Source organism: Lissotriton helveticus, chromosome 7 (assembly GCF_964261635.1).
Source record: "Lissotriton helveticus chromosome 7, aLisHel1.1, whole genome shotgun sequence".
NCBI lineage: Eukaryota > Metazoa > Chordata > Amphibia > Caudata > Salamandridae > Lissotriton > Lissotriton helveticus.
This window is the reverse complement of record NC_136068.1, coordinates 147,773,005-147,800,119: the sequence shown is the minus strand read 5'-3', so window position 1 is coordinate 147,800,119 and position 27,115 is coordinate 147,773,005. Positions and strand designations below refer to the sequence as shown.

At 49.6% G+C, this 27,115-nt stretch overlaps 1 protein-coding gene and 1 long non-coding RNA gene across 5 annotated transcripts in view; both read right to left on the bottom strand.

Annotated features, from left to right (window-relative positions):
* Positions 1 to 27,115, bottom strand: part of SYCP2 (synaptonemal complex protein 2) — a 2,783,385-nt gene that overhangs the window by 999,804 nt on the left and 1,756,466 nt on the right. The gene's annotated exons all lie outside the window — the stretch shown is intronic.
* LOC144766675 (uncharacterized) lies at positions 442 to 5,604 on the bottom strand. The gene is made up of 3 exons (XR_013597876.1): positions 4,715 to 5,604; positions 3,316 to 3,585; positions 442 to 2,539 (listed from the first exon to the last, which is right to left on the bottom strand). It is a non-coding gene; the product is annotated as an uncharacterized LOC144766675 (long non-coding RNA).

Here is a 27,115-nt window from a genome sequence, read left to right as displayed (position 1 = left end):
CCTTCACCCACAAAAAAAAGGAAAATAATGGGGAGCCGTGGCCAATGGCCAATAGGTCAAGGGAGCCGTGGGTCGAAAAAGTTTGGGAACCACTGGCATACACCAACACTGCAGGTCACACACACATCAAGAAAGATCTCACAGACATGATGACCCTGGCCAGCCAGATTGCAATTCTGTGGATAGAATCCCACGTCATGCTGGCAGTGCATACAAACATAACATGTGTACAATATAGCTAACCTGACCAAACAGTGAATATGATAACAGTAGTTCATCACAAAGCAACATCACTGCAACCCAAGCCTCAGAGTCAAGAAGAACTGAAGTGCATGTCACCCCTGTGAAACCCTGAAAATGTTAAACAAGCCATTGGCAATGTTAAAGTGGCATACAGAGCAGATGTCACAGTAAATCATAACCACACATAAACCCCTTTATTTAGCAAGGACACTGACAAGGCAGACAACAGGAGTAACTGTCATTATTCGTATATTACACAGATAGGCCCCAAAAGTAGACAAGACAAAGGCCAGTGGCCAGTACAAAGTGCAGAGTAGTTACATGAGATCCTGCATAGAGAAGGGGCAAACAGCAGTGAACATCAAGGCCAGTGGCCAGTCCAAGGTGCAAAGTATGTTCATGAGATGAAGCACAAGGAAGGGGCAAACAGAAATGCCAGTGGCCAGTCCAAGGTGCAGAGTAGTTATGTGCAATCCTGCACAGGGAAGGGGCAAACAGCAGTGAACATCAAGGCCAGTGGCCAGTTCAAGGTTCAGCGTAGTTACATAAGATCATGCATAGGGAAGGGGCAAACAGCAGTGAACATCAAGGCCAGTGGCCAGTACAAAGTGCAGATGAGGTACACGAGATCCTGCACAATGAAGGGGCAAACAGCAGTGAATATCAAGGCCAGTGGCCCGTACGAAGTGCAGATGAGGTACATGAGATCCAGCACAGTGAAAGGGCAAACAGCAGTGAACAGCAAGGCCAGTGGCCAGTACAAGGTGCAGAGTAAGTACATGAGAAGCTGCACAGGGAAGGGGCAAACAGCAGTGAACATCAAGGCCAGTGGCCAGCCCAAGGTGCAGATTAGTTACAAGAGATCCTGCACAGGGAATGAGTGAGACTGTACCCTGCCATGGTCAGCAACACAGTCAGGGGGTAACAATGGGCAGTCCAGGTACCGCTTTGAGAGAGGCAGGTGTGTGAGGGGAACTTCAACTCAGACTTGCCTGTCAGTCGGTCTGGGAGGTGACTGAGTGTTGGGGACGGTTAGAGGACTGGACCGGGGAGAGAGAGGCCACGCTGAGATAGCGGTCTCAGTGGCTTTGGAAGCCGGAGGGCTGCTTGGCCCGGGTGGTGTGGTGGCACGTGGAGGTGGAGTCATGCTGCCGTGAGATACAGTGTGGGTGGGAGAATGTGGAGGGGTGCCTTTCCACTTCTTGGGGACTCAATAGGGAAGTATTGTCTTAGTAGGAGTGGTAAGTAGGGCGGGTACAACCGACACTCTCTCCACCAAAGCTGCATCAGGTGCCGCCGGTGGCCCTCCCTCTGGCGACTTGCTGGATCCAGCAGGACGCTTGGCCTGGCCTTGCCTTTGCCCCTCCATCCCCTGTTTACCAGGTGTACCCCCTACAGTGGCCTCCTTTACCTGCTTCCAGGGCTCGGGATGGGAGTTGAGGTTGTGGGTGGATCACCCTCGAGCTCCTTTTATGTATACTCTTAGCAGGCCCCAGCTTCTCAGTAGGCACAGCAACTGTCTGCTTGTCTTTACAAGACAGGCGAGAACTTGGCTGGGGATGCCTCTGAGGCATGTGAGCCTGAGACCTGCTTCCTGGCTTTATGGCCCTGGTTATCGCCTGGAGGGCTTTTGCCTTTGCGCTCTGGGGTGGCTTTAGTTTTCTGTGGGGATGGTGTCTGCACCCTGGACCGCTTGGGCTGCTGCTGCTGTGTGCTGCGTGTGCTGTATCTTGCCCTTGAGGTCTGTGGTGTGTGGTCACTATCGTCAGATGTAGCCATTGGCAGGGGGTTGGCCAAAGGGACTGGAGCTGGACTCTGAGATTGTGCCAGTTGAATGGCTGCCGTCACTGCGGAGGACAAGGACTGCACAGTCCGGTGTAGCCCACCCACGTCTGAATGAATGCCCTCCATGAGAGCAACGACCTGTGCCAACTTTTTGTCATGGGCTAGGAAGGCATTGATGAGAGTTGTTTGACCCACACACAACTGGAACGTCCCTTCTGATTGGTGCGAACATGGGCAGCAACAGTGAAAGTAGCTGGGAGGGCAGGCACTGGACGCTGTGTGGTGGAGGAGGAGGCAGAGTCCCCGTTCCCTGTGCCCGCCAACATAGATGTGTCACCACTGGCGTCAGGTGAAGTTGAGGTTTGTGTCTCTGGCTGTGATTCCTCAAGCAGACTCCTGTCCCCCTCCGAGGCGCTGGTCACATCAGCGTCACTGTGCTCGTGTGTAGCAGTTGTTCTTGATTACTTACCACTGGTGCCCGTCCCCTGTCCTTCCGTGCCCACGGGAGATGCTGTAAGAGATAGAGATGTAGGGTCAGTTCAGTGGCATCAACACAACCATCATATGCAAGCAAAGCACTAAACAAGATGATGATATCCCCATGTTGCACACACGACCGTGTGCAGTAACATTGTGCAATCTCAATTCAAATCTCGATGTATGCGTGTCATCATTAAAACGTGGTATAAGTGAGCCATATGATGACCACACTGCCAAATGGCCTGCCGGTAGCTCCGTTTTACCACACACACAAATCCCTCTTAGCACACCTAGGGCCCTGAGGGGGGGAGAAGATTTAACTCCAAACATGTTGCCACTGTCACATCTGGAGGAAGCAGAAAGGGGTCAACACAGATACTGACTCCAACATAACTGTCCACAATGGCCATGAGCTCATGCCATCCACCATGTAATTCTTTTGGGCACAACTACAGTTGCACATTGGTGTCAGATGCCGTGTCCTCACAATTCTGAGGTCAGGCAATGCACACATTGAGGAAAGCACACTCAGATGATGCACACTGCTGTTCCCTTCCATGGGATATCCCTGACTACCCCAATGCAGACAATCCAAGAAGGCCACAACTCAGAGTGCAATGTCAAGGGCCATCACTCCAATGACATGAGAAAGTACAGGTAGGGCAAATTCATGACAGCTGCACCCAACACAGAGGCCACTTACAAGCCACTGCAACACACTAGCAACATCACAGAGACCAGCGCTGGCCCAAGCTGTGAACACATGCAGCCACTCACGACCAAAGTCACCCTTACCAGAATACTTACCCACAGCTTGTTGCTGATACTCCTTCAAACGTGCATCCAGCTCAGGCTGTGTCACAGCTAAGATGCGGGTCATTAGTGGACTCATGCTCCTGCGCGACAACCTGCCAGTCCCAGGGAGCAGCCCCAGCGTCATCTCTGCCACATTCTGGCTCAGCCGGCAGATGTCATACCACCTCTTGTGACAGTGTGCGCGCCGTCGGTTGGAGAAACCAGAGCCCGCACCATGCGTGCAATGGCCCTCCACATGGCCTTTCGCTGGTGGACTTTGAGCTGCAGGCATGGGAGACAACAGGGGGAAAAATCAGTGACAGTGTAATGTACCACTATCTCTATACAGTTGCATTATACTAACTCAGCCAAACTTCACAGACATGCTAAGCAGAGACAATACTGCATCTAATATGCCACATTTGCATGGGAGACTCATACGAAAATGCATGCAGGCATGAGGGTGGACAAAGTACCTGCCCATCTCAGACACATGCAGGATGCCAGCACAGAAAGTTATGTGTAGGCTGACCACATCTACTATCCAGTTTGAGGTTGAGCGAGACATACATCACATTTCAATATATGTTTAGGAGCAGACTCACTGTGTCTAACAATGGCCTTGCCCTGTGAATGGCTCACTGTGTCATGGAGGTCACATCGAGGGACATGATCTTACAATCCCACACCCTTCTCACAATGCCTGATGTGTGTAATCTACAGGGCAGAGATGGCTCTCTGATGGAGAGTCCAGCAAACCACACACATTTTATACTTGTACATACAGTGATGTGTCCTTGTCAGATTTGGCAGTGATTGTTCAGGCCAGGTGGGATCACACTGATGTCCAATGTGCGGCATCAGAAATGTCACATGAAGGGACAATTTGAGAGTGGAAACAGTGCCTACACATGCCAGTCAGTTCACATGCTGGTGGGAATGGAAGGGGCTGTGCACAAAAGTATGACAATCTGCTGTGTTATAGGTGAATGAACACCAGGAGTGTCACCCTCTAGTATTAAAGTCCGGAGCATACTGCTGAGCCATGGATGATGCAAATTGTGAGTCAGGCACATTTCCATCACTACCCTTTGGTCGGAAAACATTGCTAGGGCCACAGATGACCCTGTGAAGGACATCAGTAACCCACACAGCCATTCACACTAGTAATTAATGTACTGACTCCTGCATTACAAAGTAGCTGCGTTACTGTATGGCTGACAAGAGAATACATGTCCCTCCAATCTTGATGTGCAGGCAGGGAAATGTGTGAAATAGGCTACAAACCCCTTACCCCTGGAGACATCATGCTAGGCAGTGCATGACACAGCCCCACACTCTCAGGCACATACTGCAGCAGATCACTATGTGTGCCCCCCCTGCACTCTCACTCCCACTCTGAAAGACTTACCACGACATTTGGAGCACCATATAGCCTTGGATACTGTGTGAGCACCTCGTCCACCAGGACCTCCAGCTCCTCAGTGGTGAAGGGACTGGCCCGGATCTTCTCAGTCCTCACCATCACTGTGGCCAGGAGACAGCAGCGGCAGCAGTTGGTGGTGAGGGGTGGCAGGCAGCAGGCCCTGGAAACAGCAGCGGCAGCAGTTGGTGGTGAGGGGTGGCAGGCAGCAGGCCCTGGAAACAGCAGCGGCAGCAGTTGGTGGTGAGGGGTGGCAAGCAGCAGGCCCGGGAAACAGCAGCAGCAGCAGTTGGTGGTGAGGGGTGGCGGGCAGCAGGCCCTGGAAATAGCAGCAGGAGCAGTTGGTGGTGAGGGGTGGCAGGCAGCAGGCCTGGGAAACAGCAGCAGCAGCAGTTGGTGGTGAGGGGTGGCAGGCAGAAGGCCCTGGAAACAGCAGCAGTTGGTGGTGAGGGGTGGCAGGCAACAGGTTCTGTGAGCTGTGAAAATGTGAGGCTCTCTACCACACATATATAGCCCCTTAGGGTCGTTTCAGTGGTTCTAAGCTGCTGCAATTGGTGTTCCAGGTGGCGGAGCATGCCTACCACGATTTTCAAAATTGCATTAGGCTACCGCGGTTGGGGTTCCCATTGGAAGTAAGGGCATGGTCCATGGCGGTGACACACCGGAGGGGCCAGGCGGGCGCTACCGCGGTAGTGCATCTTTCAACTGCATCCAATGACTGGCCTGCGGTAGCAGAGCACGCCTACTGCGATTTTCAAAATTCCATCAGTCTACTGAGATTGTGGTTCCCATTGAATGCAAGGGCATGGGCCATGGCGGTGAAATAACGCAGGGGCCGGGCGGTAGCTACCGCGATATGTGTGCCATACATTGATAAGAATGACCGTGATTTGGGTGGCAGAGCATGGCAACTGCCATTTGACCATGTGTATATGTCTATCACTACCGGGATTGTGTTTTGGGCATTGGCGGTGACACACCGCAGGGGCCAGGCGGTAGCTCCCGCAATATGTATGCCATACATTGCTATGAATGACCATGATTTGGGTGGCGGAGCATGCCAACCGCCATTTGGCTATACTCCGATCACTATCACTACCGCAATTGTGTTTTGGGCATTGGCGGTGACACACTGCAGGAGCTAGGCGATATCTTCCGCTATATGTGTGCCATACATTGCTATGAATGACTGTGATTTGGGTGGCAGAGCATGCCAACCGTCATTTGGAAGGATAAGTTACTTACCTGTAATCCTATTTCTCTTCCAGGGGTATCCTCACCAAAGTCATAAGCACTGAATATCCCTGCCCATGTGCTGGTACCCCGGAAATAATAAAAAATTATATATGGCAACCATATATGTACAGCTCTACATATATATACACAAACATATATAATGCAGCCCCCAATGGAGGCTAAACAATGTAATTGCACACATAAAGACTGCTTTTGCCAATACATAAAGACACAAGAGGGCAAGTAGTACTTGAACTCAGTCTTTTAATGAGTAAAACACTCATAAGAGCAAACAACCTACAAATAAGCAGACATTGTTAGCCTACAGGCTGTATTGTAAAACAATAGCATGGAAAATGAAAGCATTTTCAACAAAAACTTGCACTGTGCTTTTAAGGCAGCTATGACACCCAGCTTCCCATCATGCCTCAGGGGTGCCAGTTAGGTCGGTTGTTCTTTGTATAACCCTGAAGGTCAGGGCCTAAAGATATCTTTTAACACTTCAGAAATAATCTCATTTGTCTGGGGAGGCGGGTGGTATGCTTCTGACTTTGATGAGGATACCCCTGGAAGGGAACTAGGATTACAGATAAGTAACTTATCCTTCTCTTCCAGGGGATCCTTATCAATAGTCATAAGCACTGAATAGAATAGCAAGCCCATCCACCACATGCAGACAAATGAGAACACAAAGTGATTCGATAACCAACAGCCGAAAACTCAGCTGTTGAACAGCTCTCCTTCAGGAAGCAACTCAAGACCTGGCTCTTCGAGCATTAGCAGCACTCCCCCCCCCCCCCTCCCAGCGCCTTGAGACCCTTGTGGGTGAGTAGCGCGCTCTACAAATGTGTTTGATTGATTGATTGATTTCTCAAGGAGGCTTGCCCTACTTCAGTGTCCGCTCTAGTATCTGAGTCAAGACAGTAGTGTCTTGTAAACGTGTGTACTGATCTCCAAGTAGCAGCTTTGCATATCTCGGAGAGTGGTACATTATTGAGGAACGCAGTCGTGGGCGCTTTTCCTCTTATAGAATGAGCTTTAGGAGTGGACAAGAGAGGTTTCCCTGCTAGCTGGTAAGCCAATTAATGCAAGAGACTATCCATCTGGAGATGGACCTTTTCATTGCTGGGAAACCTGTTCTGACTGAACCATAGTTGACGAAGAGATGCTCAGACTTTCTCATCGACCATGACCTTTCTAGATAAAACCTCAAAACCCTTTTAAGGTCTAATGAATGAAGGGTCCTCTCTGCTGGTGTGGAGGGGTTAGGAAAAAGGTCGGAAGTGAGATAGTTTGATTGACGTGGAAATCAGACATCACCTTTGGAAGGAAGGCAGGGTGTGCTCTGAGCACCACCCTGTTGAGATGGAAGATTAGATAGGGTTATTTGGCACAGAGAGCCTGTATCGCACTCACCCTATGAGCTGAGGTGATAGCTACCAAAAACACAACCTTCCACGTACGGTGCTAGAAGGTCGCCTTGTGGATCGGTTCAAAGGGTGGACCCATCAGTTTGGACAGTACCAAGTTCAGTTCCCAAGGGGGCGAAGGGGGCCGAATGGGAAGATACACCTTCTTAAGGCCCTGAAGGAAGTCCTTCACCACTTGTAACTGAAAAAATGAGGGTTGAGAAGGCGAACGCCTATAAGCCGTAATGGCCGCTAGGTGCACCTTAATGGAGGATAATTTCAACCCTGCCCTGGCAAGGTGAAGCAGATATGGCAAGACTACGTCCTCCTGTCCCCTGGTGGGATTACAATCATTCTGCACACACCATATATAGAAGCGTTTCCATTTGCATGCATAAGAGTGCCTGGTGGAAGGGCTTCTTGCTCTTTCAATATAGACATGCAGTCTTGTGACAAACCTAAATGTCCATACAGGAGGACCTCAGGAGCCATGCTGCCAAGTTCAGTGATGGAAGGTTGGGATGATGAATCCTCCCGTCCATCTTGTACAGCAGGTCCGGTGCATGGCAGTCTCCTGTGTGGCTTTAGTGACATGTGAAGAAGGTTTGGGTACCACCACTGCCTCGGTCATTCCGGAGCAATCAGATTCATTGTGGTGTCCGAGTGTGCCAGCTTGGTCACTGACGACCAGTCGTTCTTAAGAATTTTTCTGCACTTCTGGATGAGGGATCCCCCGAAGGAAACACTTTTCTTTGCTCTGAGTCTATTCGTGCTCCCAAGTAGTGGATCTTTTGAGTGGGTTGCTGCGTCATCTTTTGATATTTGACCTGTAGCCCTAGCTTTTGATAGATCAGTAGAATCTGATGGAAATGGTTCCTCACTCTCTGTGGAGTTGGTCCCTTGATCAACCAATCGTCTAGGTAAGGGTAAACGAAGATGCCCCTGCGCCTCAGAGCAGCTGCTAAGACGGCCATGCACTTCGTGAACACCCTGGGAGCTGACTTTAGCCCGAAGGGCAGTACTTTGAATTGATAATGGGATGTTCCGACAACAAATCTCAGATATTGCCGGTAATGTTGATTTATCGGTATATGAAAATAGGGATCCTGCAGATACATCGAACACATCCAATCTCCTTCTCGAAGATGAGGATGTATTTGGTGGAGAGCCAGCATGCGAACTTTTTCTCTTTTGATGGTCTGTACTCTGACTTCTGACCTTTTTTCTTCACCAGGAAGTATCTGGAATACACTTCTCAACCCCTTTGTGATCTTGGGACCTTCACTACGGCTGATTTTTGGAGAACGATGCGCACTTCCCTCTGCAACACGCTGATCTGATAGTTCGATGGTGGAACTGGAGGGATTGGGGTAGGACAATGTCGGAAACGTAGAGTACCCATTTGAATCGTGTTCAGCACCCACTGGTCTTTCGTGATGTTTAGCCACGCTTGTACGCGATTCGTCACACTTATTCCCACTGGAGCGGTGCACGGCACTGGAGGAAGCAGACACTCATTGCTTTGCTGGAGGTTTGTTGGAGGTGGAGGACTGACGGTTCCCTCCTCCTCCTCTGCTAGACCACTGATTTTGAAATTGCGATCTCTGGTGACCCTGTTGGCTCTAGTTCTTTTGCCAATGAGGGGTTTGAACCCTTTGTTGGAACGATCTGCGGTCAGTGTTGCGGTAGCGACAACAAAACTCCCTTTTCTCCAATCCTACTTCCTTCAGAGTGTCCAGCTCACTCTTCATCCGCGCCATCTCCTTGTCGGTGTGAGGACCAAACAGCGATGATCCGAAAAATGGAAGATTGACGATTCGGGATTGAGCCTCTGGCTTCAAAGCTGTTAAACAAAGCCATGATGATCTTCTGGCACAAATACTATGCACATACGAATGTGCTGAGTGTAGCCCTATCCGCCACCGCACTTATTACTTGGTTCGCCACCAAGCTGCAAAATTGTAGGACTTCATCAAAGTCCTTCCTGTCCTCTTTGGGTAACTTCTCAGAGAACTGCTGCAATGAATCCCATAATGCTCTATCGTACCGTCCCAATAGAGCTGAAGCACTTGAGACCTTTAACATGGATGAGGAGGTACCACATACTTTCCTACCCCATGAGTCCTGTGTCTTGCTATCCTTGTCCGGAGGGACTGTGGACGAGGAGGTGACCGAATGTGTTTTTCTGGCTGCAGCCACAATCACTGAATCTGGCTTTGGGTTAGACTTTAAGAACTCAGGATCCTCCACCGATGGGCGATATTTCTTAAGAATCCTCGCCGGGCCGTCTTGAGGGTGGCTGGCGTGAGAAAAATGTCCATTACTGGTTTTAGCTAGCCCGGTACCAGAGGCTGTAATGGTCGAGAGGACGCCTTCTGATTCAGAGTTTCAAAGATGACTGACGAAGTACTCTGTTGAACAGGCATGGGGATGTTTAGTTTGGAAGCCCACCTGGCCACCACGTCCTGAAAGGTGCTTACGTCATCCACAGGAGATATCCTCGACAGTGGGCTATCCGTAAGAGTAAGTGAATAGTCTCTCTTTGAAGAGTACGTGGATGAGGTGGAAGGAGTCGGGGACCTGTGCCTTCTTCTTTCACTGAGAGATCTTGACCTCCTCCTAGGTTTTGGGACCGGGCAGCGAGACCTCGTTCTTCCTCTTGGAGGCAACAGCTCTGTGGCATGAGCTAGCCGAGCCAGGGGAGACCTGCGAGCTGGGCTGGATTCTCTTCTCCCCTCCATATGATGAGTACGATCCGCCCAATGATACAGGGGTTGCAACCATCTGGGGTAGGGATGAACAGATGCCGGCCTCTGTGTTCTATCAGGTGAACGTGAAGGAGTTTTCCTCACTTCCTGACGAGCTTCCGCAGCCTGCTGAGAATCCGAGTGAGACCCCTGGCTGTTTGAGGATGAGATCACCACATCCGGAGTACGAGACCTGCAGATAGACCAGTGAGAACCTGCTCTCGACGTCGATGACGAAGACGGTTGAGAGGCTTGCTGGGGCTGACACAGATAGAGACCTTTGTCTCGACGTTGCATGTAAAGAGGATCTTTGCTTCGACGCCGATCTGGAATGCGTGTATCTGTATTGAGACCTTTATCTCGACGTCGACCCCGATCTTCTATCCTTCGACGGAGTACTGAGCCTCAACGTCGACTGCTGCACCAACAGAGGACTGCACCTCGACATCGACTGATGTCTCGACGGAGACCCCTGCCTCGACGTCGATCTTGGTCGTTTCGACGGAGAGCTGCATCTCGACGTCTAACGCCTGCGCTTGGACAGAAGGCTGTGCCTCGTCGTCGAGCGTCTTTCCTTTGACGGAGACTTGGTGCTTCAACGCCAATCTTCTTTCCTTCAACGGTGGACTGTGCCTTGACGTCAAGCCTCTTTCCTTCAACGGAGGACCATGTCTCGACGTCGACAATGGAACCGACGGAGACTGGTGTCTCGATGTCGAGTGTGCTGACGCCGACGGAGGGCCCTATCGACCTCGACGATAAAATGTCCGACGATCTCTGTCTCGACGGCGATCTGCGCTGAGACCTAGAAGTTGACTTACGTCTCACTGTCGATGATCGGTGTCTCGACGTCGATCGTTGTTGAAGCGTCGACAGCAAAGGATCTTCTCTCAACGCCAGATGCTGATCCAACGCCGACAGAGACATGGGGCCATATGTAGGTAATCTCTATTTACCGATTCTTAAATACTGAATTTTACCGATTTGGTATTTAAGAATCTGTAAATAGCATGTAGGTAAAAATTCAGTACATTTTACCGAATCGTTAATATTCGGTATTGGAGGCCCATAGGAATGAATGGGAAGCCATTCACTATTACCGATTCGGTAAATACTGAATCGGTAATAGGGGGAATATATTCATGGGTGGCAGGGTGTCACATTGACACCCTGTTGCATCCCTGAATCGTGCATGTGTGCACATGTGGCACACGTACATGCCCTAAGGACATGTATGTCTGCCACATGGCACTTTTAAAAAAGAACAAAATTGCTTTTTTAAAGGTTTTCAATATTTACCACCACTTTGTAGTTGGCGGTAAATAACGAATCCTTAAATCAAATAATCACTCACTTGAGTGCTCCCTACATAGGATTAATGGATTCAGTAATTTACCGATTCGGTATTTTAATGATTCGGTAATTTACCAATTCCTTAAATTACAGAATCTGTAGATTACCAAATACTTACAGCTAGATTCATGAAGCCAAATTGCGATCGCAATAGCTGCGATTTAGCAATTGCGATCGCAATTTGATTAAAAGGAATTCATGATAGTGAAAAAAAAAAGCGAATTCGCTAAAGAAAATTTGTGAAATCGCAAATAAATTCGCAGAATCCTTGAAGAAGCCCATTTGCGATTCTGAAATTGCGAGAAACCATGGATTCTGCGAATTCATTTGCGAACTCGCAGAATAATCGCAATCGCTATTCATCGAAAATCGCTAAATGCGAAAAACCTGAAAATCGCAATTTGCGACGTGCAATTTAAGGAGAACCCAAACCAGGTGGTAACCAGTAAGGAAAATTTTTATTTTTTTTAAAAAACGTTAACAAACTACCAACAGGTGCAGGCCTGACCAAACACACTTAAGGACATGCAGCTGGAGCATGAGGACTCTCACAATGCCAGGACTCTACATGGTGGTCAGGCGGCGAAGGCTACAGCGAGCAGCACGGAACAGACGTAGGATCCAGGAGCGGATATTCCGCCAGCGGGTCACCCTTCTGGGCCAAACCAGGGAGCAAATTTACGCTAAGTACCGCCTGAATGGGGCAATGATCATCAAGCTGATCCGGGACCTAGACCCCCTGATGCAGCACCCAACAAGGAGGACCAATGCCGTGCCCACACACGTCCAGGTATTGTGCAGCCTGCGCCTTCTGGCCTCCGGAAGCTTCCAGGGGATAGTCGCAGTTGCAGGGGGGATATCCCAGCCCACCATGTCCCGCTGCCTAAGGAGTTTCCTGGATGCAATGCTGACCCGGCTACACCACTACATCTCATTCCCCACCAGCCAACAGGACTTGAATGACACCAAGCTACAATTTTACAACGTAGCACAATTTCCACATATCATAGGATGCATTGACTGTACCCACATCCACATCTGCCCACCAGCACAAACGGAATACATGTATCGCAACCGCAAGTGCTACCACTCTCTCAATATCCAGATGGTGTGCAATGCCAAGACAATTATCACGGACATAGTGGCACAGTACCCGGGGAGCACACATGACTCCTTCATATTCCGGCACAGCGGCATTCATACACGACTGGCCAGGGATGACTTTGGTGAAGGACACCTACTAGGTAAGTACACATGACCCACAATAGTACACTGTGATAATGTAGCTGCGCAGAACAGGCACTCACCCTCTGCTCCTATCATACAGGTGACAGCGGCTACGCTCTCCGTGAGCACCTCCTCACCCCATACCTCAACCCTGCAACACCACAGCAACGGCGTTACAATGCTGCACACATACGCACAAGAAATTGCATTGAGAGGACATTTGGCCTTTTGAAAAGCAGATTTCGCATACTGCACAAGACTGGTGGAGCCATGAAATACGAGCCAGAGGTCTGCTGCCGCATCGTGGCCGTGTGTGCAATCCTCCACAACATTGCTACCAAGCGCAGGATACCTGTTGACATCTCTGGCAGTGAGTCGGAAGGGGACAACCGACCACCTGCACATGTGCGTCACGCACGCGGGGAGAATCCTGCAGAAGGACACAGGCGCCGTAACCAAATCTGCATGAACTATTTCTAGTGCACCCACTCCCCACACCCATAACTTCACTCATGCATGACAATAGTAATAATGACATGAGTCAGATTAAGTTAGACAGAATGTATGTTATTGTTACAGCACAATAATGTGGGGATTTCCCAAACTGTTACATGATTAACATATTTCGTCATATGTCCCATGTTCTTGAGGAGGGCATGCTTGTAGCAGCAGCTTGGCCCCTCATGGTAATGTTCAATTGTTCAATGCCGCCTCTGGGTAGATGCTCCCAACCTCCTTTCAACATCTCCTCCTGATTCGGCTGTGAGGCAGCAGAGGGCCTGCTGCTGCGGCGGGGTGCTACCACCGGTGGCACGGACTGGCTACTATGGCTGGAAGTAGCCTCACTGGTGTCGTCACCCCCCCCCGCCTGGCCATGGCCAGTTGCCTGCATGGCCTGTACTGCTGTTGTCACCTGCTCCAGAGCTCTCATGACGTCCTAACAGCACTGGACCATTTGGACCTGCATGGCCAAGGAGCGTCGCGAGAGCTGGGAGGTCGCGTTGCCAATAATGTAATTGGACCGCGTGTATGCTGACAGGCGGGTCAGCAGCTGCCGGTGTCTGCGCCGGTAGAGGTTCCGCTGGCTGTACATGGCCTGGGTGTTGGCCTCCATAGCAACTGTCATCCTCGCCATGCGGTCAGACATCTGACCGACATTCCTGGCGGTCTTGTTTAATTGGAGGTGTATAGCCGCAAGATGACGGGCTTGGGTTTGATGGACATAGAGCATGCGGCGCTCAATAGAGAGCCCACCTGGTCGCACGTTTGCTCCCCTGCCAGTGCGGGATGTGTTATTGCGCTGGTCCCTCACCAGTCCGCTTGACTGGCTCCTCACAGCCGCAGGGCGGCGCGTTTGTCGGCGAGCTGCTGCTGGTGTTGTCAGCACCACTGGTGGTTGAGTGACGCGCTGTGGTACTGCTGCGCCTGTTGGCGCAGAGGTGGCACTGTTCACAGGGGCAGGTGGTGGAATGACTGCTGGTGCGGCAGCTTGCCCTGATGGTCCTGGCTGTGGTGATAGATTTGAGTCTCCCTCAGTGTCCTCTGGGATATCCTCAATTTGCAGGGCATCGCTGTCTGAACTGGGGACTTCTGCGCCACCTGTGATGTAAAGTGGACGTTGATTAGTGACATGTTTCTTCCACATTTGATCTTCCTACATGCATGCAGGCTACCAATCCCTGACTCACTGTTGCATAGACTCTCACTAAACAGGTCTGGCTTAATGGGGCTAGATGGTAATTGTGGCCAGACTACATCTCCCACAATGCAAAAGCGCTTTTGTGGTGTGCTTTGGCTGCATGAAATGGGATGATCTGGAGTCATGGACATTGTTAGGGGACAGGGGGCCGCAGTCACATGGCACTTACCCAGTGTATCTTGGGTGGGTCGGGAGGAGTCCAGCTGGGTCACCCCCACGCATGCCTGCGGATTAATGGTGTCCTCGACTCGGTCCTGGAGTGGTGTGTTTGGTGGGACAGTGGGATCCCCTCCACCTGTCGCAGCACTCTCCACCAGCCTCTCTGCAATCTTCTCCTTAGCCCGCCCTCTGAGATCGTACCAACGTTTCTTGATCTCGTCAACAGTGCTCTGGGTCACCCCCACAGAGTTCACTTTTGCGCGGATGCGCACCCATATCCGCCTTTTATCGGCTTCAGGCACCCTTCGGGAGTCTTTCCCAAAGAGCCGATTATGGTTGTTGCAGACTCCCTCGATCAAATATTCGAGCTCTTGCTCTGAAAACTTAATTTTGCGTTTTCTTCCAGTGGAAGTTACTCCTGCAGCCTCCTGTGACATGCTGGGCACTTGGGTGTCTCCTGGTTTTCACCTGTAGGCACTCTGGAGGGGAGCTCTGGCAATGCTGATTCCACTTCAGGCTCTCACTGCTGAATGGGGGTGGAACCTGCCTACTTCCTGGTTGTGATGTCATCACTGTGCTCAGAATGCGACTTCCCGTTTTTGCGATCTCGCAATTAGCGAGATCGCAATTAGCGATTTTGGTAATTGCGATATCGCAATTTCAACACGGGTATCGGCCGATTCTGCGAATTTTTACCGATTTTTGGGAACTCGCAATCGGCGATTGCGGCCGATTGCGAATCGCTTTTTTTAACGCAAATTATCATGAATGCCATTCTGCAATTTCTAAATTGCGATTCGCTATTTCTCGCAATTTAGAAATCGCAGATTTTGACATTGATGAATCTGGCTGTTAAATCCAGCCACCCGCATTAGAAAAAGTTAAATACCGGTCGGTAACGGCAAATTTGCCGATTTTCGTCCGTTACCGACCGGTATTAAGCTACCTACATATGGCCCTTGGTCTTGGATGTTGGAGCGCGGCGCTCCTGTGCCTGGACCCTCGACGACGATCCCGCCGTCGGGTCCTTGGACGTCGAGCCAGACGCCGAAGGGGAACATACCGGGACTTTGCTCCTCGACGTCGAACGCGGCCTTTTCTTCGACTTCGTGGGAGACCTACCTCTTTCTGAGAGGCCATAGATCCTGATTCTCTCCCTGTCTTTGAGAGTACTTTTAGACAGCTTCCTGCAGTGTGGACATAAGGAAGGACAGTGGGAATCAGGCAGACAGAGGATACACACCTCATGTGTGTCTGTCTTGGCCTTCTTCTTGCCACAGGAAGGGCAAAGGTCAAATAAAGAAGGCATTTTTGCCAGAAAAAAATCACTTCTGTCACAAAAAAAATGGGTAAACCTGCACTCAAATGTCAAAAGAAGTCGAGTGGATCCAAGAAAACCCCCCATAAATCTGAGAATTTTTGACTGAAAAGCCAAAGAGTAGAGAGCTGTGAATCCAGGGTCCTGACAGAAGGAGCCGGAAAGAACAACTTACCCAACTTTCACCCCTGAGGCATGATGGGAAGCTGGGGGTCATGGCTGCCTTAAAGGCACAGTGCCAGTTTTTGTTGAAAATGCTTTCATTTTCCATGCTATTGTTTTACAATGCAGCCTGTAGGCTAACAATGTCTGCTTATTTGCAGGTTTTTTGCTCTTATGAGTGTTTTACTCATTAAAAGACTGAGTTCAAGTACTACTTGCCCTCTTGTGTCTTTATGTATTGGCAAAAGCAGCCTTTATGTCTGCAATTACATTGTTTAGCCTCCATTAGGGGCTGCATTGGTATGGGAAAAATGATATATGTTTGTATATGTATGTAGAGCTGTACATATATTGTTGCCATATATAATTTTTTATTATTTCCGGGGTTCCTGCACATGTGCAGGAATATTCAGTGCTTATGACTTTGATGAGGATCCCCTGGGAGAGAAATATACATATCACTATCACTATCACAAGTGTGGCTTTGGCATTGGCAGTGACACACAGCTGGGGCCAGGCAGTAGCTTCCGCGATATGTGTGCCATACATTGCTTTGAATGACCATGATTTAGGTGGCGGAGCATGCCAACCGCCATTTGGTAATATACATATCACTATCACTATTGCAAGTGTGGCTTTGACATTGGCAGTGACACAAGGCTGGGGCCAGGCAGTAGCTTCCACGATATGTGAGCCATACATTGCTATGAATAACCGTGATTTGGGTGGCGGAGCATGCAAAGTGCCATTTGACCATGTGTAAATGCCTATCACTACCGGGATTGTGTTTTGGGCATTGGCGGTGACACACCACAGGGGCCAGGCGGTAGCTAACGCAATATGTGTGCCATACATTGCTATGAATGACCGTGATTTGGCTGGCGGAGGATGCCAACCGCCATTTGGCTATACTCATCTCACTGTCACTACCGCAAGTGTGGCTTTGGCAGTGACACACCGCAGGGGCCAGGCGGTTGGTACCGCGGAATGGCTGACATGCATTTGAGCCAGTGACCATGATTTGGGTGTCAGATCACCTTGATAGCACCTATGGACATGTCATGCAGTGTGAATGGCAATGGCCAGTTCTCCACAATGCACAATGGACACATGATTCATGGCACAAGATTGTGCACTCAATGCCAATGTGACCATTTACCGCACTACTGCCTACACATGCCATGTTGTTGAATATGATTTGAAACATTGGCATGTACTCTCTCACATGTCACCTGTGATTTTGCTGGGCATATACACAGATCAGTGTTGTAATGGACTCTCCAATGGGTACACATGCCAATGTGTGAAAATGCAGAACAACTCACAGTGATGAATATCTGACTTCACAATGTGCAAATTTGACTGTCTACTTGTCTTGGCACATGCACATACTTGTCAATCAAAGCACAGTGTTGGGTCATTTTGTGGCTCATGTGTGCCCTGTGTGACTTAAGCAAGAAGGTGTGGCAAGTACAGAAGCTAGGTAGGAGACAGTAGTGTGGCAGATTCACACATATGCTGTTGATACTACTCTCAGGTCTGCCCATGCAAAATGTGGCGATATCCCTTTGTGCAGTCACATATTTGGATATTGTTTGTGAGGTGCCAGCTGTGTGAAAAGTGGACAGGTGTATGGATGGTGTAGCTAAGGGTATCCCTACATGTAAGTTGTTCCGTAACCTGAACTGTGATGCTAGTCATTGTTTGCGTTGTGTCTGTCAAAACGTAAGATGTTGGACACATCTCCTGGTGGATTGCATTTACATGTGCCCGCTTTCATCTCACCTAGGAGGAGACCAAATGTGCATCATTCCTTCACAGTGCTGGCAGGCATGGTGGATGAGGAGATCATACGTAAATTCCGTCTGGATCGAGACACCCTCCAAGACCTCTGTGCTAGGTTGGAGCCCCACCTGCAGCCGCCGCCTGACATATCCGGGTGCTTTCACAACAACGTCTAAGGTGATGGCGGCGCTGCATTTTTTGCTGCAGGATCTTTTTCAGTACACAGTGTTCAGCGCAGGTGCAATGTCGCAGCCTATGTTAAGCATGGTGCTACGTGATGTCTGTCCGTTATGATGATCTACAAGGGCAGATATATCCATTTCCCCAGGAGGCATGAGTTGGAGGCTGTGACGGAAGATATTTTTGACTTGGGCACATCCCCAATGTTGTTGGTGCCATTGACTGCAAACGTTGGCTTGGTTCAACCACAGGCATGTGAGCACATCTACAGGAATAGGAAGCATTTCCATTCCATCGATGTGCAAGTGGTGTGCCAATGATCATCTCACACGTCTGTGCCAAATTCCCAGGCTCGGCCCACGACTCGTACATTATGCGTAACAGCATTGTGCCACGACTGATGGATAATCTGCTCCCTGAGCATGCATGGATTGTGGGTGAGTACGAAGAGTCCGGTAGCGTGCTGTGTTTGTGACATGCTATCCTCTGCCACAGTTAGATAACAAAGTTGCTCTGTGTATCTCACATGTAGGTGATTCAGCATATCCCAACCATCCTTGGTTGCTGAGCCCACTGTGGAATCCCAGGACACCAGCTGAAGTCTGCTACAATGATGCCCATGGGAGGACACGTCATGTGGTGGAGCATACTTTCTGTCTCCTGAAGTCACGTTTATGTTGCCTGGACAAGACTGGAGGTGCACTGATGTACTCGCCCAAGAAGGTGTAAGATTGTAGTTGCATGCTGCATGCTCCACAACCTGGCGCAATAAGGTGATTGGTAAGGCAGTGAGTTGTCAGCGATGGTACATGAGACAATCGAGTAGTCACCACATTGATGTGGTGGCCCAATCCAACAGACACAGGCCATTCACAAGGGAGTGTGGGGAAGGAAAGTTCAAAAATTCAATGCAGTAGTGAAGAGGGTTGCCGTCATGGCTAGGTCCGTGACTGGCATTTGGCAGGTGCATTGCCAAGGGATCCTCCTTGGAATTTCTTGGGACGTCCCCTTGATCGTTTGGCAGGGGGGCCTCTGCTGCTGGGCCAGTCGGGTCTGAGGACTCTCCCCTCTCTGTGGCCACAGGGGAGGATGGTGAACTGTCATCCTGTGGGCCACCAGAGGGAGGTGGAGGTGTTGTTTGTGGCGCAGGCCTGTCCCTCAGTACCGCCATTAGCTGGCCCAAGAGGTCCACAATTTGTCCCATGCGGGTGTCCATGGACCTCATCAGCAGAAGGAGCTCACGTGAATCTTCCTCAGCCCAGCCTGTTTGTCCCTGGGCTCGTTCATAGGCCCCAAGGACTCTGTAGATATTGTCCAGGGCTTCGGTCCCAGTGTCCGGTAGTCTGTGACTGACCCTTGCCCTCCCACCTGCTCTGCTGCCACGGACCTGTTGCCTCACCACTGTTGGCACCCGCATCCTCTCCTTGCCGTACTCAGTTGTTGGTGTGTGGTAGTCATCCTCTGGGGCAGGGAGAGTGTTGCAGGCAGGGGTGACTGACTCTGGTGTTGTCCTCTACAGTCAGTTCTTGGCCACCTGTGGGACAGATGGGAAATGGTCATTGAAGTGCACCCCTCAAGCTTGGTGTTAGATGTATCTTATTCACAGGTTATACACCACACAGTTTACTAGCTATCACATTGTTTGTCTGCACACTACTGTGCATCCTGACATGATGTGGAGATACATGCATTACTTGTCCATGGTGTGACATGTCAATGCATACCATGCGCCACATGCATATTTTGTGATGTGAAGCATCTATCTGGCACATGCATCAACCAAAATTCCCCTCGCAAAAATTGTGAATCGGTAAAATAGCCTGTAAGCGACCGCAAAACAACACTTTCCAATGCATCAACCTCAATAGCGAAAATTCAAGATAATCGGTAAAAATTCCCCCCCAAATTTAGCGATAAGCAAAATAGCAATTATATAATAACGAAAACCAAAACTGCTCCTGCAAATAGCGAATAGCTAATAATGAGCTACAACCCAATTTATCAAAACTCCAAAATCGCTATTTACCAAGGGTAGAATAAGGGGAATCTCAACCAGGTGGTAAAGTTGGGAAAACACAAAAAAAATGTACAGGTGCAACCAATCTGAAACCCTTTAAAAATGCATCAGGAGACCCCGTAAGCCATTCACAATGGCAGCCCTCTACGTGCTTGCAAGGAGGATGAGGATAAATGCAGCAGCCCAGCGCCGGAGGAGGATACAGGAGAGGGTATTCTGAGTGCGCATAACATTGCTTAGCCAAAATAATGAAGAAATATACGATAACTACCGTCTGAATCGTGCAATGATAATGTGCCTAATTGCAGATTTGGAACCCTACTGCAGCACCAGACCCGTAGGACCAATGCCATTCCAGCACATGTCCAGGTCCTATGTGGCCTGCACCTACTGGCGTCAGGCAGTTTCCAGGGGGTCGTAGCGGTAGCCGGAGGTGTATCCCAAAGCGCACTCTCACGCTTCTTCCGGAAATTCCTTGACGCCATGATGATAATGATCCCCATACCCACATCACGTTCCTCACAACCCCACATGAGTTGAATCAGACCAAACTGGAGCACTACCAGGTGGCTCAATTCCCACATGTCACTGGATGCATTGACTTCACGCATGTCCCCATCTGTTCCCCCTCAGCCAACGAGTACATCTTCCGAAACAGGTAGTCTTACCACTCCATCAATGTCCAGGTAGTGTGTACTGCTAAGCATATAATAACGGACATCGTAGCACAATTTCCCAGGAGCACACATGGCTCGTATATATTCCGCCACAGTGGCATCCACAGGCGTCTGCTCGGCGGTAGATTTGGACAGGGACACCTACTTGGTACATACATATACCTATTTGTTACATCATTATACCAAATGTGATTGCATTACTGCGGCTAACCCTTTGCTTCCCTGCCTGTAGGTGACAGCGCATATGCCTTGCGCGAATACATCCTGACCCCTTACCTCATCCCAGCAACACCACAGGAACGGTGCTACAACGCAGCACACATTAGCACAAGGAATGTGGTCGAAAGGACATTTGGGATACTAAAAAGTCGCTTCAGGATCCTTCATAAGACTGGTGGTGCGTTACAGTACAACCCTGACACCTGCTGCAGGATTGTGGCTGTATGTGCCATGCTGCACAACATTGCCACAAGAAGAGAAAAACCAATCGAGATGAACGAGAATGACAATGACGACCAACCACACGCACAACACTGACAGGCACATGTAGCAAACACAGCCGAAGGTCAGAGGAGACGTGCACACATCACACAACATCATTTCTGAGGTAGGTAAGAATGAGCCATCACAAGATATCTTTGAATGTGAATGTTTTATTAACATGAGCACATGTCAAACAAAAGATTTATGTGTAGAAAATTATGACGGTGATTGCATAGGTTGATTAAGTCAAAATAAACTAGTTAATAGCACTGGAGGGTAATCACAATGTTGAAATGGACCATGGTTACACCACCATGGCCAAAGAGTTGGATATGCATGGCTAGCACCTCTTGTCACGTACCCCCTGCCTCCTGTCAGCCTGATGTGTGCCTGTGGATGTGGAGCTGCGTGAACTGCGCCTCCTGTTAGTGGTCACTGGCACAGACACACTACTCAGGTTCAATGCCTCCTCACTACCCTCCTCCCCTTCCAAGTTGCTGGCAATCACAGTCCCAGACTGGAGGTGTTCCACAGCAGTGGTCACTTGGCCTAAGGTCCTTTCAACATTTCCACAGAAATGGCCCAGATCAATCTGCAATGACACGGAGCGCCGTTCCAATACTGCAGTGGTGTTGCTGAGCTTGGTGATGGCCCTTGTATTAGCTGACATACGTAGCAAGCTCTACGGATGCCTCCGATGCTTAGTGCGTTGTCCTGCAAGGACGGCACGGGTGAGCTCCTGTAGGCTCTGGTTTGTCTGTCGATTTCCCTCCGCAACAACTGTTGTAAGGTCATGCACACAGTCTGACATTGTGCTTATGTTTTTGACCAGCTTGGAGATCTGCATGTTGATTGTGCCCAGGTGCCTCCCCTGCAGGCGCTGCACACATAGCATCTGCGACTCAACGCCGCCATATACATTTGGAGTCTGTTTAACATCGGCCGCAATATGGGTCCTGGACCTGCGCCATTGTCCTAGTCGGACCTGTGCTGGTGTGGGAGCTGGTGAAGGGACACGTGGCTGGCTCGAGACTGTTGTGGGTGCTGGAGTCTGCTCTGATTTATTTCTTGCAGTGCGGGTACATGTGCCCTGCGTTTTGGTGGTGGGGTGGTGTACATTCAGGGTCCACAGTAGTCTCTACATCCGTCTCTGAAGGTGTCTCAGAGATGATGAGCCGGTCACTGTCCTCGGAGTCCAACTGAGCTGTATCTGTGTATGAAACAATGCAGTGTTAGTCTTGTTTGGTCCTAAATCTGTTTCTCGCATGGCCTTCTTTGTACATAATAAATCACTGATTTAAACACACTGTCTGACATGAAGTGGTGGTATGTTTTATTAAGCATTGATGATTATCCATGGGTATCTGGCTCACTTGACTACAACTCCCATGATGATTTATGTGTAGGAGGGAAAATGTGGAATGGACTTCTCCCTGCACACTGTGATTTGCCTGGGGGTATGTGCATGGATATACAGTACGCAGAGTATTAGCGCTTGCATGCATCTTACCTTGTTGTGCACTTGCTGCACCGGATGTGTCCAATTAGGTGACTCCCACGTCTGCCTCGGGCTCGATCATCCCCTCAACAAGGTCCTCCAGGGCTGTGTTGGCAGGTGCTTTCGATGATCCCCCTCCTGTGCCACCTGCTTCTTTCACCCTTTTGGCTTTGCACTCCTTGGCACATTTTCTGAGGTCGTACCACCTTTTCTTCAGGTCTTCAATGCTGCGATGGGTGACTCCCACAGCATTCACTTCCTCCTTGATGCGCAGTCATATTTTGCGCTTCTCCGGCTCTGGCACCTTCAACGACAACTTGCCAAACAGTTTGTCGAGGCTGCTGCTCACCCCCTCAATCAGGTGTTTGATTTCCCTCTCCGAAAACTTCATCTTCCTCTTCCTGGGTGTGGCACTCTTCCCTGCAGCATTTTCGCCCATCCTGGCTTTGTGAACTGTAGCTGGATTGTTATTGTTATTGTTAATGTCAGTTTATATAGCGCCAAATCACCGGCAGGTCTCAGGGCGCTTTTGACCGCAAAACATAACAGCCTAATCAGCAACAGGGACCGGATAGAGACTATACCGTGAATGTGATGTGTCTCTGCTCAGCTCCACTACTCTGCCTCCTCCTCTGTGCTCCTCAGGGCACTGAATGAAGCATGGACTGGATGACTTCCTGGATGTGATGTCATCAGTCTGCTTCTAAAATGACCCGCTTTTTGGAATTCGCAATTACCCAATTCGCAAATACCGATTTCGGTATTAGCGGACTCGGTATTTGCTACTTTGTGGGTTAGCGACTCGCAATCATGTATTCGGTATTTTTTTTTTGCGATTTTTAAGGGATCGGTAAAATTTACTGAATCTGTACATGCATCCCAGTTTGCGAGTTTTTAATTGCGATTCCTTATTTTTCGCTAATAAGGAATCGCTTTAGCGATTTTTGATGCATGTGCACCTTTGTTGCTTACTCTGCCTGGCAGACATTTCATCTGAGCATGAACTAGCCATTGTTATCTCATGCATACCTTTGTCATGTCATGTGCAAATCTCAATTTCTACTACAGACCATGCTTGCTTTGTTTTCATATGGTCCTTGATGCTCTGCCCACATGGCACTTACACATGGCATTCAGTGCTGTGCATGATTGTGCACAAACTTTCTTCAACATGTGAATTAGTGAGTCACACTTTGGATGCTGTGACAGTTACATTTGCTTGGCTGCATACAGTAAGTGGCAATTGGATCAGTGCGAATTTTTGTGGGATGAGAGGGCGGGTGTTGTCATATGGCACCGTGTTTTTTTAGAGGAATGGCTGGGTGCATGCACTGTCTACTTACCTGTTCTGTTGTCAAATTTATGTTGAGATTGTGACATATCTCTCTGATGGCTAACCTACCTGTTAGTTTGAAGAGTACAATGCGATGGCTGACACATGCGCCTGGGTGGGAGGGAGTGCTCCATCTTGCTGAGCTGGGGAACAAGAGGGCATGGTGGGAGTAGTAGTGCAGGCCTCCCACCCACAAACAATACAGACTTTAAAAATGGCTACCTACCTGTTAGTTTAAGGTGTACAATGCAATGGCTGCCACATGCATCTAGATGGGAGGGAGTGCTCCATCCTGCTCAGTGGTGAGACAGGGGGGACTGTTGGGAGTTGTTGTGCTGACCTCACCCAAACACACCTCCCTGTTATGATGGCTACCTACCTGTTAGGTGGAGGTGAACAATACAATGGCTGCCACATGCTTCATGGTGGGTGGTGAGTAGGCCATCTTGCTGAGCTGGGAGACCAGGGGGCATGGTTGGAATAGTAGTGCTGGCCTCCCACCCCCAAACAGCCTGCCCTGGGAAGATGGCTACCTACCTGCAAGTTGATTAGTTGTAATGCAATGGCTGCCACATGCTTCATGGTGGGGGCTGAGTGCCACATCCTGCTCAGTGGTGTGACAGGGTTGCCTGGTGGGAGTTGTTGTGCAGGCATCCCACCCACAAACAGCCCTTCCTGGAAAGATGGCCACCTACCTGTAAGTGTGTTAGTTGTAATGCAATGGCTGCCACTTGCTTCTGGGTGGGAGGTAGTGCTCATTCTTGCTGAGCTGGGAAACAAGGGGGCATGGTGGGAGTTGTAGTGCAGGGCTCCCACCCCCAAACACCCCTCCCTGTTAAGATGGTTACCTACTGGTTAGGTGGAGGTGAACAATACAATGGCTGCCACATGCTTCTGTGTGGGAAGGAGTGCTCCATCCTGCTCAGGGGTGGGACAGAGGTGCCTTGTGGGAGTTGTAGTGCAGGCCTCCCACCCACAAACAGCACAACCTGGGAAGATGCCTACCTACCTGTAAGTTTGGGTGTTCTAATACAATGGCTGCAACATGCTTCTGGGTGGGGGGGAACGCTCTATCCTGCTCAGGGGTGGGACAGGGATGCCTGGTGGGAGTTGTAGTGCAGGCCTCCCACCTACAAACAGCACAACCTGGGAAGATGGCTACCTACCTGTAAGTTTGGTTGTTGTAATGCAATGGCTGCAACATGCTTCTGGGTGGGAGGGAGTGCTCCATCCTGCTCGGGGGTAGGACAGGGGTGCCTGGTGGGAGTTGTAGTGCAGGCCTCCCACCCACAAATAGCACAACCTGGGAAGATGGCTATCTACCTGTAAGTTTGGTTGTTGTAATGCAATGGCTGCAACGTGCTTCTTGGTGGTAGGTAGTGCTCCATCCTGCTCAGGGGTGGGACAAGGGGCCTGGTGGGAGTTGTAGTTCTGGCTGCCTGTACACATACCACCCTGGGAATGTAGCTGGCTACCTTTGGGGTGAATCAGATGGGGTGAATGTTACATCTGTGAGACCTGTCTTGGGTATGGTGGTGCAGATGAATGGGATTCGGCATAGGAGGTGTAGGTTTGGGGTTGTGCGAGACAGTACATGGCAGTGTAATGGTAGACATTTGTTTGTCCTTACCAGCCTGCACTCCCTCAACTATTTGTGAGACTCTCTAGATGCAGTATGGCAAGCACCTTCTCCTCCCATGTAGTGAATGTTTTAGGTGGGATGGGAGGGCCGCCACCACCAGTTCTCTGAGCCAGCTCATGGTTCTTGTTTTTCTTCTCTTTGACAACCCTCTTCAGGTCATGCCACAGCTTCATGATTTCTTTTTGGAGTGCGGGGTGTTACATACATGCATTGACCTTCTCGACTATCCTTGCTAACATTTGTGCTCTTGTGGCTAATGGTGTCTGTTGGACCAGGATACCAAACACTTATGGTTCTACTCTAACTATCTCATCTATCATGACTGACAACTCACTCTCTGTGAATTTGGGCATTTTATGTGTTGCCATGGTGTGTAATGTGCTAATGTTTTGAGTTGTAGTGGGGGGGCGGGGGGGGGTTGTTGTGCTGGTGTGATGTGTGCAGGTTTGCCTCTCCTTTGTCCTCTGGTGTTGAGTCCTTCAGTTGTGGAGTATTGTAAATGATTCTGGTCAGGGAAGGAGCTGGTTTTATCCTCAGCTATGGGCTGCGTTTTAGTGTGTGTCCCCCACTGATCAGACCACCGCGGATGGATTTTCGCCTTCTCCGCCCACTATGGGCGGTCTTTGGAGGCCTCGTTCCGCCACAGATTTTTTGGGCGGTTGATCCTAATGGGACCGCCATTTTGGCCGTGGTACCGGCGAAATGTTGATTTCCGCTACCATGGCGGTCAGGGTTGTTTTCCGACCACCATTCTAATAGACCCCTATGTGTTTACACTTTGAAATGTTTGAATAACTTCTCAATGGGGGAGGATGGGGGATTTTGATACTTATGTATGTTGAATTTTATCCATCTTTTCTTGTTTTTTATTGTTCACTCGCTCGTGATGTTTTGCTAGATGTTGCATCCATGAGTTTAGAACACTACTGCTTTATTGTGCATAGGTCTTCAATCTAAGTTTTTTTATTTTTTTATTTTATTTAAAGGAAAGAGATAATGTTATGTCCTCAATATTGCATTTACTTGTAAACCAGCCTAGGTCCTCCTAGCTGCTCAGCCAGAGTGTGAGTTGGATTTGGAATATTGGTGTGTCTTTGATGCATGGAATGTCTGGGTGCCTGAGTGGAAGAGTGGTGACAGTTAGAGATGGGCTGAGCAGCTAGGCAGGCTGTTCCTGGTGGGGCTGGCACCTGACCAGAGCTGGCTGGACTATGAAAGATGTTAACTGGACATGTAACCAATAAAGAAGACTTGGAAATACTACAAGGCTACCAGCGTCTCCATGTACATGGCACAACAGAGTTGAAGCTGCAGAACCGGGTTTGAGTCTCGGCGGGAGGCTCAACATTCTGTGGTTTTGGGCAAATTACTTAATCTCTTCTCTTCATGCCTAAAGATGAATGTGTCCAGGTGTAATTCAGCTGACTTGTGTACAGCACTACAATACCTTCAGAGTGCAAGGAC